Source organism: Rhineura floridana, chromosome 6 (assembly GCF_030035675.1).
Source record: "Rhineura floridana isolate rRhiFlo1 chromosome 6, rRhiFlo1.hap2, whole genome shotgun sequence".
Taxonomy (NCBI): Eukaryota; Metazoa; Chordata; class Lepidosauria; order Squamata; family Rhineuridae; genus Rhineura; species Rhineura floridana.
This window is the reverse complement of record NC_084485.1, coordinates 74,418,741-74,429,398: the sequence shown is the minus strand read 5'-3', so window position 1 is coordinate 74,429,398 and position 10,658 is coordinate 74,418,741.

The following is a 10,658-nucleotide window of genomic DNA, read 5'->3' as shown; positions in this document are numbered from 1 at the left end:
TGTATAGATTAAATAAATAGGGTGATAAAATACACCCCTGTCTCACACCCTTTCTGATGGGGAACAAATTGGTTTCTCCATATTCTGTCCTTACAGTAGCCTCTTGTCCAGAATATATCTTACGCATCAGGACAATCAGATGCTGTGGCACTCCCATTTCTTTTAAAGCATTCCATAGTTTTTCATGATCTACACAGTCAAAGGCTTTGCTGTAATCTATAAAACACAGGGTGATTTCCTTCTGAAATTCCTTGCTCCGTTCCATTGTCCAATGTATGTTTGCGATATGATCTTTGGTGCCTCTTCCCTTTCTAAATCTAGCTTGGACGTCTGGCATTTCTTGCTCCATATATGGTAAGAGCGTTTGTTGTAGAAACTTGAGCATTACTTTACTTGCATGGGATATTAAGGCAATAGTTCTATAATTACTGCATTCCCTGGGATCCCTTTTCTTTGGAATTGGGATGTATATTGAACGCTTCCAGTCTGTGGGCCACTGTTTAGTTTTCTATATTTCTTGACAGATTTGACAAACAAAGGGACAGTCAAACCAGCCAGTTCTTATCTGAAAGGGGGGCAGGGTAGAGCATCTGCTCTAAGTAGTGTTGGTCCCAGGTTCAGGCCCTGGCATCTCCAGGAAAGGCTGGGAGAAATCACTGTCTGAAACCCTGGAGAGTCACTGCCAGTCAATACTGAACTAGATGGACCAATGGTCTGATTCAGTATAAGACAGCTTCCTAGGTTTCCTATGGCCGTAGGCAGATGGTTGCAAAAATAGGCTCTGCTGTGCAACAGTTTTCAAGGTGATAAGCAAGACCACTGTTAAAATTATATCCTTTTGTTTCTTCTAATTAGACTGCATTTATGACAGCATAATTCTGTACACTACTGCTCTTAAATAAGTCCCATGTAGTTCAATGGACCATTGAATTCAATGGGATGTGCGCACAGGTGTGTGTACAGGATTGTAATGCCTGTTCCATCCTTTAAAGATGAGATTAGTGCTTTATAAATGTTAATTGTAATCACAACCCAGGTTGCTTCCACACAGGAACCCTTTAGCAATGTGTGTATGTTTTATGTGCCTTCAAGTCAATTACGACTTATGGTGACCCAATGAATTAGCAACCTCCAAGAGCATCTGTCATGAACCACCCTGTTCAGATCTTGTACGTTCAGGTTTGTGGCTTCCTTTATGGGATCAATCCATCTCTTGTTTGGCCTTCCTCTTTTTCTACTCCATTCTGTTTTTCCCAGCATTATTGTCTTTTCTAGTGAATCAGGTCTTCTCATGATGTGTCCAAAGTATGATAACCTCATTTTTATCATTTTAGCTTCTAGTGACAGTTCTGGTTTAATTTGTTCTAACACCCAATTATTTGTCTTTTTCGTAGTTCATGGTATCTGCAAAACTCTCCTCCAACACCAGATTTCAAATGAGTTGATTCTTCTCTTATCCACTTTTTTCACTGTCCAACTTTCACATCCATACATAGAGATTGGGAATACCATGGTCTGAATGATCCTGACTTTAGTGTTCAGTGATACATCTTTGCATTTGAGAACCTTTTCTAGTTTATTTATTTATTATTTAATTTGTATCCCGCCCTTCCTCCCAGCAGGAGCCCAGGGTGGCAAACAAAGCTCTAAGAACACTTTAAAACATCATAAAAACAGATCTTAAAATACATTTTAAAAAAAAGTGTTAATTTTTTTAAAAAAAACAACTTTAAAAAAGGGTTAAAAACATTATTAAAAGACATATTAAGCAATTCTAACACAGATGCAGACTGGGATAGGTCTCAATCTAAAAGGCTTGTTGAAAGAGGAAAGTTTTCAAAAGGCGCTGAAAAGATAGCAGAGATGGCGCTTGCCTAATATTCTCTCATAGCTGCCCTCCCCTGTTGTATCCTTCTTCTGATTTCTTGACTGTTGTCTCCCTCTTGGTTAATGACTGTATTGATAATCCTTGACAAGTTCAATGTCCTCATTGTCAACTTTAAAGTTACATAAATCTTTTGTTGTCATTACTTTAGTCTTCTTGATGTTCAGCTGTAGTCCTGCTTTTGTTCTTTTCTCTTTAACTTTCATCAGCGTTCATTTGAGATCATTACTAGTTTCTGCTAGTAGTATGGTATCGTCTGCATATCTTTGATTATTTATATTTCTCCCTACAATTTTCACACCTCCTTCATCTTGATCCAAACCCGCCTTCCGTATGATATGTTCTGCATGTAGATTAAATAAAATACACCCCTGTCTCACACCCTTTCTGATGGGGAACCAATCTGTTTCTTCATATTCTGTTCTTACAGTAGCCTCTTGTCCAGAGTATAGGTTGTGCATCAAGACAATCAGATGCTGGACTTCCGGGAAGGGTGACTTAGCCTGTGCCTGCTTTTGAGACGGGCTCCTGCCTCAAAAGAAGCTTATTCAGATATATCAGTCAGTTTTTTCTTTTTTTTTTGACTGATTAAACTTCTCCCGGGTAGGGAGAAACGAAGAGATTAACCTCAAAGCCTATTTTTGTTGGGACGACCAGATCTCATTAATTTATGGGACGAGGTCCAGCCGACGGAGGTGGGACGGATTTTTAACAGCAAGCTCTATCTGATAAAGCGAACGTTCACCTTATCTTCTAAGAGAGAACGCACTAACAGGCAAGCACCCTTCTTTCTATATTTTTCTTTTACTTGACTTAAATTGTTGCTGTTTAAAAGAGATTTGCCAGATTGATCAGTTTTTGACATCTCACTGGGGAGCCATAACTTCTCTCTGCTACGCACTAATTAATAGCTTATCTCTGTTTTTGTTGCAAAAAGCTGTCCTGGATTTGCATTCTAAAGATATACACAGAAGAGGGATTTCTATTCCAGATTTTTATTTTGAAAAATATTATACTGTTTTGAGACTACTCTCTTTTTGGTCTATTTTATTTTGACGAATCTGTTTCTTGACGATTGCCATTAATTGTTTCGATCCTGGGAACTGCATTTTGTTTACTTAACTATTGGAGAGATAAGGCTGTCTGCTCTGTTTATACTGTGATGTCACCAAGTTTGGAGTATTAACCCAATTGTTGCTGAAATAAGAAGTGGTTTTCCTATATTTTTCTTTTAAAATGGCAATTAAGAAAGTGGCTGAAAATCTGGAAATAACTATGTTTCAGAAAATAATGGATGAGATTGAGATAATGAAAATTGAATTGAGTAAAATGAAGCAGGAGATTAAAGATATAAGGGTCCCTGTGAGAGAGGTGACCCTGGAAGGGGTCCCTGTGAGAGAGGAGACCCCGGAGATTGGAACAGGGGTCCCTGTGAGAGAGGTGACCCTGGAGACTGGAATAGGGGTCCCTGTGAGAGAGGAGATCCCGGAGATTGGAACCAACGTGGAACAGGAACAAGATTTGGAGTCTATGGACTTTAGAAATAAAATCTATTGTTTGGAACTCAATGTTATCTCTGAAGAAATGAATGAAGATTCTAGAGATAAAGTTATCAATGGCATGGATAATCTTCTGGACTGGAATGATGTGATGGAGCCCAATATAGAGAAAATCTATGGAATTAACTGCAGCCATGTGACAATGGAAAAACTTTTAAGAGATGACCCAGTGTATTTTGAAAAAAAGAACAGAGATATGATTTTACAGCAGTATTTCAGCAACCTATTCAGAATGGATGGCAAGAAAATATTTGGGATAGAGGTAATCCCCATCAGACTCTTACTATATGACTATGGCTTTGACAGCAAGATTATTATGGAATACTGATAATGGAAGATTGGATATTGAAATTACTGGACTTAACAAGACTACTGAAGATGGAAGATGGAAAATGGAACTAATAGAGATAATAGAACAATGGCTACTGAAATTATTGAACCTAACAGATTCTGATGTGATGGATTAATTGAAATGTTTATTTTGACTATGGTTATGACAATAAGATTATCATAATTAGTAATGAGATGGATTAATCGATATGCTTATCTGGAAAAAAAAATTGATAGATATATTTCTTAAAGAATTGAAACCTCTCTTTGACTTTTTGTGGAAAGAATAAAGTAATGTTTATGAGATTTGATGATTAAGTAAGATAACTACTGGAGGAAAGTGATTTTATAATATGACTTAAGAGACAGGATTGTTATATATTATAGACTTATAACTGATTTGATCTTTGACAAATGGGAAGTCAATATTTTATTCTTTATTTTTTATTTTTGTTTTTTTTTTTTTTCTTTTTTTTCTTTTTGTTTAACTATTTTTGATTTTGTTTTTTGTCTTTGAATGTTTTATGATTTTGTCTTGTATGTTTTATGAAAATCTGAATAAAAATTATTGAAAAAAAAAAAAAAGACAATCAGATGCTGTGCCACACCCATTTCTTTTAAAGCATTCCATATTTTTTCATGATCTACACAATCAAAGGCTTTGCTGTAATCTGTAAAACACAGGGTGATTTTCTTCTGAAATTCCTTGCTCTGTTCTATTATCCAACGTATGTTTGCGATATGATCTCTGGTATCTTCCCTTTCTAAATCCCGTGTGAACATCTGGTATTTCTTGCTCCATATATGGTAAGAGCCTTTGCTGTAGAATCATGAGCATTAATTTACTTGCATGGGATATTAAGGCAATAGTCTGATAATTACTGCATTCCCTGGGATCCCCTTTCTTTGGAATTGGGATATATATTGAATGCTTCCATTCTATGGGCCATTGTTTTGTTTTCCATATTTGTTGACAACTTTTTGTCAAGATTTGGACAGATTCAGTCTCAGGAACTTGTAGCAACTCTATTGGTATGCCATCTGTTTCTGGTGATTTCTTTCTTCCAAGTATTTTAAGAGCTGTTTCACCTCACATTCTAAAATGTCTGGTTCTTCATCATGTGGTTCCTCTGTGAATGAGTCTGTCATCCTTGCATCTCTTTTATATAATTCTTCAGTGTATTGCTTCCATCTTCCTTTTATTTTATCTCGGTGAGTTAGTGTGTTCCCCTGTTGATTATTCAACATCCCTACTCTTGGTTTGAATTTCCGTTTGATTTCTCTGATCGTTTGGAACAGGGCTCTTGTTCTATCTTTTTAATTATCCTCTTCTATTTCTGTACAATAATAATTGTCGTAGTTCTCTTTGTCCCTACGTACTAGTCCAGCCTTTCCCAACTAGTGGGCCACCAGATGTTGTTGGACCACAACTCCCATCAGCCTCAGCCAGCATTGCCAATGATCAGGAAAGATGGGAATGTGGTCCAACAACATCTGGTGGCCCACTAATTGGGAAATGCTGTGTCACTGTATTATTGCATTTAGGATTCTAACTGTGTTTCTGTCTCCTTTTGCTTTTGCTTTCCTTCTCTTTTTAACAATTTTAAGAGTTTTGTCAATCATCCATTGAGGTCTTTCTCTCTTTTTAACTAGAGGTATTATCTTTTTGCATTCTTCCCTGAAAATGTCTCTGAACTCAGTCCATAATCCTGTTTCTGTCAGTTAGATTTAAAGCCTCCTCCAAGCATTTGTAATACATTGCTGATAGTCCATCCGGTCCTGGCGCCTTTCCTAATTTAATTTTACTTATAGCCTCAGATATTTCTCTTGACGTAATAGGACCATTAATAGCTTGTCTCTGAAGATCTGTAATTTTGGGCAAATTCTGTTTAGATATATACTCTTCTATTTTTTCTGAGGGAATTTCCTGACACTTGTACAAAGTTGAATAATATTGATGGAAAACCCTTTGGATTTTTAAATTGTCTGTCAACATCTCATCTCCTTCTTGTATCTTTAAAATAAGATTTTTTTGTCGTTCTTTTCTTAATTTATATGCTAGCAATTTCCCCGGTTTATTTGCAAATTCAAAAGTCCTTTGTTTAGCAAAATTTAATTTCCTTTCAATTTCTCTGTCAACATTGACACTTGTTTCTGTAACATTTTAATTTGATTTACAGTAGAAGCTTTAGTTGGATTCTTTTTCAATTCTTCCTCTTTTTGTTTTGTTTCTTCCAAGATCAATTGCATTTTCTGTTGTTTCTTCTTTTTTAATTCAGAATTACATTTAATAAAATATCCCCTCATAAATGCTTTACTTGTATCCCAAACAATATTTTCATCTGTTCCTTTATGTAAATTGTGTTCAAAAAACTCTTTTAATTTCTTCTTACATTCCTGCACTATTTTATCATTCTGTAATAAAGATTCATTTAGTCTCCATCTAAATCCAAGATTTTTTTTTTTAAAGTCAATATCACTGGATTATGATCCGAAAAGGTTTTTGGTAACACATCCATCTTGGAAATATCTTTCACTAAATTTTTAGACATCCAAATCATATCAATCCTCGAAAATGTTTTATGTCTTTCTGAAAAGTAAGTAAATTCCTTTGCATTGTCATTTATATATCTCCAAGCATCCACCAATTCTAAATTTTCCATCAATTCGAAACAGATCTTCGGCAATTTGCCCTGTGTCTCTTTAATATTTTTCTCAGAAAGTCTATCCATTTTTGGTGAAATTACCCCATTCCAATCACCCATGACACACCAATGATCATATGCAAACTCTGATAGTTTTTCCATAAGTCCAGTATAAAACCTTGTTTTATCTTCATTAGGAGCATAAATGCCCACTATCAAAATTTTTGTACCCTGAATGGTGATTTCAACTCCCACAAATCTGCCACTATCATCCAATAATATCAATTTAGGAGACAATTGTGAATTAATATAAAGAACCACACCATTTTTTTTTGGAATCCTGCCGAAATAAATTCTTCACCCAAATTTTTACAAAGTAAATATTTAGAATCTTTCTTCTTAATATGAGTTTCTTGTAAACAAATTATATCCAATTTTAATTTTTTCAAATAATGAAATACTTTCTTTCTCTTCTGCGACGAATTAGCTCCATTTATATTCCAAGTTAGATATTTGTAATCCATTTTTAAGCATGTATTTTAGAAAAGTCTGTGCCTGTTGCTCCCTTTGATCCATCATCATCCTTTTCTTCCTCTACCTGTTTCTGTTGACTTTGTTTCCCAGGAATTATATCCATATCTTTGAGTTTATCTTCTTCCATGTCTTTTGAAGCTTTTCTCAAGAAATCCCTTGCTTTTTGAACAGTATTTAATCAATACTTCTGTTGTCTAAATATAAAAATCACTCCCTCTGGAACATCCCATCTAAATTGAATTTTACATTGTTTAAGTTTTTCTGTGAAGAAAGCGTAATCTTTTCTCTTACGTAGAAGCCTAACAGGAATTTCCTTCATCACCTGTATTTCTTTACCGTCAATTTTGAAGACATTGTTAAAATGATGTTGCAAAACCATATCTCTGGTCCTCTTTTTTAAAAAATAAACAAGCACATCTCTTGGGATTTTTTTTATTGTTGCATATCTGGAATTAATTCTATAAACTTTGTCTATTTCAAATTCCATCCGATCTTCGTTCCTGTCGAAGGATTTTGCCAAAACATTAACAATTTTCTCTCTGATATCTTCACCTGTTTCCTCAGGAATTCCACGGAATCTCAAGCAATGTTCTTTATCTCTAAGTTCCATAACAGCAATATAGTCCAAATTTTTTTCCAATTCCATATTTGTAATATCTGTTCTATTCTCTAAGGTTTGCACCTTATCTTTAACATTTTTTACATCCTGTGTTAATTGCCCAATGTTATTTTTAATCTCACCCACTTCTGTTTTAATATGATCTTGTAAATCTTTAAAATCCTTTTTCATATTGCAAAGTTCATCTTTAAGTTGTTGTCTGTCCTGTTTCATCTCTTGTTTCAACTCTTGTTTAAAATCACTAAATCCCTCCATAATTTTCTGGAACATGTCCATCCCTTCCTGTGTATCAATTGAAACTCTTCGCTCCAAAACTTTGGCTGTTTTCCTAGTTGTCATTCTTGGGGGAAAAAAAAACCCTTTTCTATTATTAGCCAATGTAGAGGCAAACAGTTTCTTTTCTCCCAGCAACAAAAAAGTTAATATTCCAGGCCTGTTTAACCAACACAGTTCTTATCTCCAGCACATTCAGGAATGTAAAACAAATCCAGTTCTCAGCATCCAGCAGTTAGTAAGATACACGAACAGCAGATTCGTTCAAAAAATTTTTTTAATCCAAAATAAAAAAAAATATTCTCACATATATTTCCTTCAAATAATCAAATCATCTTATCTAATAAGTTGCCTCTTATCCGTTTAATCTTTGTAATTCCAGCTTTAAGCCAGCTTTTTGTCATAAAAAATAAAGCAGGTTCTTCGAATTGCTCCCTTCTTCCGTAGCTTTGTATAATACGAAAAAAGTGTGACTCACCCAAGTTTCTGAGTTGCCGATTCGTAAACAAGTCTCTTTTACGATAGTAATTTAAGTTAGTTGATAAGATTTAGACAGAAGGAGGCTAGCTCGTTAAAAACGTTTTTAAAAGAGAAAGAAAAAAACGTCTCGCTTACTTTCAGCACAGCCTGTTGGAAATCCAGACTCAGTCTTCCGCTGCTAGAAAAGCCTTCTTATCTCAGGGGGATTCCTGATCAAATCTAGCAATCTACAGCTCGACGGAGTTCCGTGGATAATCTCTTCGGTTCCCCTTTTATCTTGGAGAACATTTACGCCAGTCAAAAATTCCTCTTGACTGGCTTTTAACTGAAATAAGCTTCCTCTGAGATAGAGCTCACTCAGAGACAATCACCAGTCAGCACTCCTTCCGGGAAGTCTACCTTTACAGTATACAATGAATTCTATTTTACAAGAGGGGAAGATACCGGATAGTTGGAAAAATGCCAATATAACATGAATACCTAAAGAGGAGCAGGATTTAACTAAAACAAAAAATTATCGGCCAATATCTTTACTGAATAATGACTATAAAATTTTTACAATGATTTTGGCTGAAAGAATGAAAATAATATTGCAACAATTTATTCAGGAAGATCAAGCGGGGTTTTTACCTAAAAGACAATTACGTGATAACGTCAGGAATGTTTTGAATGTGTTGGAATATCTAGAACAATGAAATGACATACAAGCTGCTTTGATTTTCTTGGATGCTGAGAAAGCATTTGATAATTTGAATTGGAAATTTATGTTTAAGGTTCTAGAGCAAATGGACTTTGGAGATAATTTTATAAAATGGATCAGATCGATTTATACATCACAGAAGGCACAGATGTCAATGGGGATTTAACGGACTCATGTGAAATACAAAAGGGTACAAGACAGGGATGTCCATTGTCCCCCCTTCTATTTATTCTGGTTTTAGAATTGCTGCTTAGAGACATAAGGCAAGACAAAAGGATTTCGGGAATAAAGATAAAAAAAGAGGAATATAAATTGAGAGCATTTGCTGATGACTTGATAATTGTATTAGAAAATCCCTTGGAAGGAATCAAAGTATTGATGGATAAATTAGAAGAATTTGGACCATTAGCAGATTTAAGATCAATAATCAAAAAACGAAGATGCTGGTGAAAAATTTATCTGTAAGAGATCAAAAAGAGTTAATGGAGAAGATAGATTTTAAAATAGAAGAAAAGGTGAAATATTTAGGTATCATTATGACAAATAAAAATTCAAAGTTGTTTCATAATAATTATGAAAAACTATGGACAGAGATTAAGAAAGATTTGTTAAGATGGGATAAATTACAGTTGTCATTAATGGGTAGAATATCTGTAATAAAAATGAATGTATTGCCAAGAATGATGTTTCTATTTCAAACAATACCTGTCATATCCTCTGATCTACCTTTCAAACAATGGCAAAAAGATATTTCTAAATTTGTTTGGCAGGGGAAAAAACCAAGAGTTAAATTTAAATTATTACAAGACGCCAAAGAAAGAGGAGGGCTGGGATTACCAAATTTGAGACTTTATTTTGCTGCTTGTTGCTTAGTCTGGATAAAGGAATGGATTCTATTGAGGAATAAAAGATTATTGGATTTGGAGGGTCACAACCTGAAGTGGGGATGGCATGGATATCTATGGTATGATAAAGTAAAAGTTAATGTGGATTTTAATAATCATTTTATAAGACGTCCTTTGTTGAATATATGGAATAAATACAAAACAAGGTTTTTTTCGAAAATACCACTATGTGTTTCAAGTCAAGAAGCATTTTATAGAAGAGAAATGGCTGGAAAAGAGAAATGGTTAACTTACCAAGAACTATTAGAAAATGTGCATGGTGAATATATAATGAAAGAGAGAGAACAACTAATAAAGGAAGGATATAGTTCACAATGGTTTGCCTATTTACAATTGTTAGAAAGATTTAAAATGGACAAGAAAATGTATGGGTTTGAAATAAATAAATCTGATTTTGAAATAGTTTTGTGTACAAATGATGAATGCATAATTGCAAAAATGTATAAATTTTTATTAAAAATGGACATGGAAGAAGAACAAGTAAAAGAGTGTATGGTTAAGAGGGCAAAAAAATTTGGTTATAATATACAAATGGATCAATGGGAAAATATGTGGAAAAAAGGTTTGAAATTTACATTATGCTATAATCTTAAAGAAAATTTTTATAAAATGATGTATCGTTGGTATATGACTCCAGAAAAGTTGTCAAAAATGTATAGTAATGTTTCTAATGTATGTTGGAAATGTAAACAACAAGAAGGAACTTTTTATCATATGTGGTGGTTGTG